The sequence below is a fragment of the Scylla paramamosain genome, chromosome 8 (assembly GCF_035594125.1).
Source record: "Scylla paramamosain isolate STU-SP2022 chromosome 8, ASM3559412v1, whole genome shotgun sequence".
Taxonomy (NCBI): Eukaryota; Metazoa; Arthropoda; class Malacostraca; order Decapoda; family Portunidae; genus Scylla; species Scylla paramamosain.
Window position 1 is genome coordinate 1,476,091 of NC_087158.1, and position 6,410 is coordinate 1,482,500.

The window sequence follows — 6,410 nt, forward strand, 5'->3', positions numbered from 1 at the left end:
TATAGAAATCTTGTCAATCTGTCACTAGAATAGCAAAAACACCCTTAAAACTTCAACAACAACCGTTTGAAAGTAGTGGTAGTGCGGTGTGGAAATGACTCAGAATAAGGTCCCTTGAGAGAAGCACATGACCACAGTAGTCGTGATGGCTGAAGCTAATACAAAGGAAGTTATCCAGGAGTGCAGCATATTTATTTGTTTGATTTCTTAAGCCTCACAAATCAAGACGAGAGAGAGAGAGAGAGAGAGAGAGAGAGAGAGAGAGAGAGAGAGAGAGAGAGAGAGAGAGAGAGAGAGAGAGAGAGAGAGAGAATGGCGAATTAACTCGTTTCCTCATGCAAGACCTTATTATAGTGTTGCCTGGAGCACTAGTCAGTCCCTCGTATGTGGAAAGAACCGAGATGAACCAGAAGTAACCAGAAGGAAGACGCCAGAGTTGTCTCATTTAGTTGTTCATCACCTACGGCAAGTAAAAGCCAAGGGGAATACAGTAACACGTGACGTAACCTAAGCTTCTATAAGTGCACTCGAGACCTTGAGATGGGAGACTGGTATGCACTGGACGAGAGAGAGAGAGAGAGAGAGAGAGAGAGAGAGAGAGAGAGAGAGAGAGAGAGAGAGAGAGAGAGAGAGAGAGAGAGAGAGAATGCCGTAACATCCATTCATGCTGCGCCTACTAAGCCTAAACGAGGAAGAGGAGGAGGAGGAGGAGGAGGAGAAAAAGGAGGAAGAGAGAATGGGTGAAGGGGAAAGAGGATGGAAAAACTATAGAATAAATTTAAGTGGAGGAGGAGGAGGAGGAGGAGGAGGAGGAGGAAGAGGCCGCGATGGATTAATAGAAAGGAGATGGAGAGAGAGAGAGAGAGAGAGAGAGAGAGAGAGAGAGAGAGAGAGAGAGAGAGAGAGAGAGAGAGAGAGAGAGAGAGAGAGAGAGAGAGAGAAAACACACACAACGCATTTCTATCTACATCCCTGAAAAAAATAAAGTTAAAAATAAAACAAATAAGCAAACAAACGAGATACAAATCAATACTGAATAACACCAACACGTAACCACCACCATCACCATCACCACCACCACCACCACCACCACCACCACTATATGACCACGAACACACGAGCAGGGCATATATTCTTCCTTCCTCGAATCGTACCATTTCAAACACAAGGCTTTCAATATACAGGTCGTGTTGCATATCCCAGTATACCACTGTTGTGTTACCTGTGGCTGGCGCGATGTGATCTCCTTGGAAAGCACAATTTCTTTTATTTACACAAGCATAGGTTGATAAATTAGTCACAGCATGGCTTCACGAAAGGGTTAGTCACACCTTACGAATCTGTTGAGTTTTTAAGGTAATGTTCACGAGGCGGGCAGATAATGGGGATAGTTATGATATCGTGTACCTGGACTTTATAATAGTAAGCTATTCGACCAGGTGTCCCATCAAAGGATCCTGAACGAGGTTAGGGCGCATGGGATAGATGGGGAGGTTGGATAAGGATCATGGATAGGCGACAAGCAACAGAGAGTTAACCTAACCTGCTTCAACACAAACACACACACACACACACACACACACACACACACACATCTTCATTTCTTTCTTATTCTCACTGCGTGCATTACCAATATTATCAATTTTAAAACTGCGTAATTCTTTTACATATTATTCTCTCTCTCTCTCTCTCTCTCTCTCTCTCTCTCTCTCTCTCTCTCTCTCTCTCTCTCTCTCTCTCTCTCTTTCTCTCTCTCTCTCAGGCAAACCAGACTTTTATATATTAATTTTCATTCACAAAAACACACTTGTAACTTCCCTCCACCAGTGTTTCTTTCTATATTTACGTGAGGCACACCTACACTACTCCACTCTACACACATACACCCACCAGCTTTCCTTACGTTATATACGCTCTTATTCTATTTCATTTTTATTTCTCCACCAAGTAATACACATGACTTCGTACTCTCTCTAAAACAATGTCGTACTCTCACGCCAAGTACGATAACACCCCTCACTAACCTTTGAATGTTTCTGATCACGCCGGTGAATGAGGTTATCATTTTTTTTTTTTTTTTTTGCCGCTGCAGTGTAAATACGACTGCTGTAGGAGAGTACACTGTGGAATTCCCTGCTGCCAGTTCTATTTTTCATGTGTGGCTTGGGGTGTTTTCAGGTTTTATTAATGTTAATATTTTTTCCTTCTCTTTCGTCTTCCATTTTTGCATATAGTTGTAGGGTTCCTCTTACAAATAGAATAGTTAATGAGTTAGTGGATTAAATAAAAAAAAAAAAACGAAAAAAAGAAATAATTGATTAATAGAAAAATAAATAAATAAGACATAAATGAGGATAAAATGAATAAAAATGGAAAATAAAATAAAAATTACACTAAAATAAAATAAAATTAAAGATAACAAGATAGGTAAAGCAATTCTTTTACTGTTTTATCATCCTTTTTCTTTTTATTACACATTTATTTATTATTCATCTAAATATTTTTTGGTAGGGGAGGGAGGGAGGGAGGGAGGGGGGAGGGAGGAGCAGGATTAGTGTTAACATTTTTCTTACATTCTTTTCTGTCTCCCTAAGAAGCGACACACACACACACACACACACACACACACACACACACACACACACAGAGAGAGAGAGAGAGAGAGAGAGAGAGAGAGAGAGAGAGAGAGAGAGAGAGAGAGAGAGAGAGAGAGCCATCGCCATCACACTCCTCAGACCATAATCTGAATAATTTAAGCGCCGCATCTTCACTACATTCAAAAGACTAGAAGCTGAAGTTACACGGGTTTTTAATGGTGCTTTTATAAATGTAGTGACACATGGACAAAATTCACACATTATTAACAAGAAAAAACACTCGTGAGAACCGGCCTAATAATTATCTCTGTGTCCTTGGAAAATGGTCGTGGTGAAAGGGGAAGCAGAGTGGTCTTGAGTACCGGCCGAGGTCAGGCATGGGATCATAATAGCAGACACATACAAGGAGGGAATGAAAAGAATGACACACGGCTCTCATCTATCACTCCCTCTCATGACTGGCTAAGTACCGTAAACACACGCCTCTAAATGTCACAGGGAAACAAACAAGGAGTAAAAGGCCTCACGAAAGAAAAGCCTGACGCCCGTTTTCTATAGACACCCGATAATTTTTGATGGGAAACTGACTTATGAATCAAGTATCTTTAAGTATCTTTAAGTATCTTTAGTCATGAAATGCTGTCATCCCCGCCTTTTGTTGGTTTTGGAAAGGGCTTGGTTTAGATAGGTTAGGTTAGGTTAGGTTAGACTGGTTAGGTTAGGTTAGGTTAGACTGGTTTTTGTTTTTCTTTTCTACTGTTGTTATTATTTCTTTATCAATTTATTTTTTTCTTTGTTTTTCTTTATTTAGTTTGGGTGTGTGAGAAATCAGCATTTTCCTCTGAGGTTTTCTATTTTTTTTTTTTCGTAAATTTATCTTTGGCGAGCTTACTGGACACTCCATAACATAATAAAATAATGAGGCTAGCACAGTAAGACAGAAAAAGGAAAGGAAGAAAGTAAGAAAAATGAAAGTGCAAGGCATAAAGGTTGCTGGAAACTTGAATGAACGAAGGAAAACAAAAGAAAGGAAAGGAAGAAAGTGAGGAGGATGAAAGTATGGGCAAGGATTAAAGTTTGGTAGAAAGTTGGTTAAAGGGAAAAAAATAAATGGAGAAAAAAAGATGAAAGAAAGGAAAATTAAAGTACGAGGTAGAAAAAAAACACGTTGAGCCCCCCCCAAAAAAAAAATGTACAGAAGTATCGTAAATTTTAGAGTTACAAACAAATTATACTTGTAAGGCTTAAAAAAAAGGTACGGAATATTTCAAGGTCACGACCAAACTGTACCTGTGAATCTCAAAAAGGGTACATTTCTAGTGCTGATCATATAGCACGCGTACCTGTGAAGCTTAAAAGGCACGGCACTTTTTAAATTTTGACTATGCTGTACTTGTGAATGTTAAGGATCATTGGTACATTTTCAGAGAGAGAGAGAGAGAGAGAGAGAGAGAGAGAGAGAGAGAGAGAGAGAGAGAGAGAGAGAGAGAGAGCAGCCGGACTATTGCATTAGCCGTTCCAGTCACACGAGTCAATTGAGAGGTAGGCGCGCGTCACTATATGGTAACAGGTCCGGCGGATCAATACGCGGGAAACATTTAGCAACGAAGAAAACCAGACACACACACACACACACACACACACACACACACACACACACACACACACACACACACTGGCAATCAAGAAAGAAAGGAAATAAACAGAAATATACTAAACGAAAGGAAGACGCAATAAACAAATAAAAAATACATAATTCACTAAAAGAAACATAAAAAAAGGAAAAATAAAAGTTTACTCGTTTCTCTCTCTCTCTCTCTCTCTCTCTCTCTCTCTCTCTCTCTCTCTCTCTCTCTCTCTCTCTCTCTCTAAGCATCCACGTTTGAGTTTTTTTTTTTCGTTCGTTTCAAAAAGTTCTCAAATAAAAGAAAGTAACTGATATGAAAAAAAAAAAGCAAGACATTAAAAATACAATCTATATCTTGGACACGCACTAAAATAAATGAATACATGAAAAGAGAAAGAACAGAAAGACTTAAGCGTTTAAGCCATTTGTTGAAGACGTGTCCCCATTAACACACTCCAGTCGATGCGTGAAAACAACAACTAAAAAAAGAAGAGAAGGGAGGAAATAAGGGCAGAAACTATATCTTGGCCACCTCTCTCACAAAAAGAAAGAAAGAAAGAAAGAAATGAAAGAAATGAAAGAAGAATGCATTAACTATATCCTGAACACCTGTCTTATTAACAAACCAAATCGATGTCAGAAAAAAAATAAAAATAAAAGAAAAACAGCTTACCTGCTTGTCACCTTATACGCAGACAAATGATCGAATTAAGGAATAAAAAACACACACACACACACACACACACACACACACACACACACACACACACACGAACAAGATTTACAGCGAAGGTAAGAATCAGCAAACAGGCAAATATTATCAAATAACAGAGGAGGTATTAAGTTGCCTGCATTACGTAACGTGGTATTAGCCTGATTTATGTGACTGTGAGTGCCAAGTGTCACTACCGTACAGGAAGGAAGACAGCACTGTACACATGGCTCGCCTTGGCTTGGCTAGTCTTGTGCTGAGGACCTCTGAATTATATATAATCGTATATTTTTACATCAGTTCGTAACAAGAACGATAACAATAACTAATAATACAACTAACAATACTATAACTACAACCACGTCATTACCAAACGAAGCAACTGTAATGGTCTTTCTTTTTTTTTTTTTTACATTAACTCTTCGTAACAGTAACAATAATAATCATCACTACAACAACTGTATTTATGTAAGAGGTTTATTGGCCTAGGGCAATGAAAAAAAAAGAAAAAAACGACAAAAGGCCCATTGAGGTGCTAGTCTCTAAATGAAAGTCCAAAGCACCATGCAAAATAGGAGGACAAGTGTCTTTAAAGTCCTCTCTTGAATGACCTTAAGACAGAGCGGAAGAAATCTAGAAGCAGGCAATAAGTTCCTGAGTTTACAATACTACAGCCGCAGCCATTTTATTACCAAACAGGACAACCTCACCGCAACACTAAATAATTTTCGAAGACCCACGATAACATGAAGACCCACGCTCGGAATCACTTCTGCGCCGCATCTTCACTACTTTCAAAAGACTCTAGTTGAAGTTGCTCGGGTTTTTAAAGATGTTTTTGCTGCTCTAGTGACAGATTAACAAGATTTCTAAATTATCAAAAGGAGAAACACTCTTAAGAACACGGCTAATAATCTCTGTGACCTTTGAAAACAGTCGTGGTGAGAGAGTAGGCGTTTCAGAATACAGGCCTAAGTAATTTCCTAAGTAATTGTTAAAGGTGCTCTTATCTCATAACTGACTTAACGCTTCTGTGAGGGAATTCGAGGCGCCTGTGTTTAATTGTTCCCTGATGTGTTGTAATTCAGAAACTTTTCTCTCTCTCACCATGGGAATTTTCAAAGACCACAGAGATTAATAAACGGGTTCTCACGAGTGTTTCTCCTGTTAACGATGTAGAAATCTTGTTAATCTGTCTCTAGAACCATAAAAACACCCTTGAAAAAAAAAAAAAGAACCCGTGTAGCTTCAACTAGATAAAGCTTTTTGAAAGTAAAGGAGGTGTAGCGCAGAAGTGTTTCAGAATACGATTCAGAATGATTCGAGGAAGCAACAAAGTGTTTTAATTTGTAATACACACACACAACATAACTCAATTCACCTCCACACCCTTCCTCCTCCCCTCTTCTTTCTTCGCCTCGTCACTATATTCATTACTGTTATTACTTGAGTGATGCGCGTACAATTAAATTCA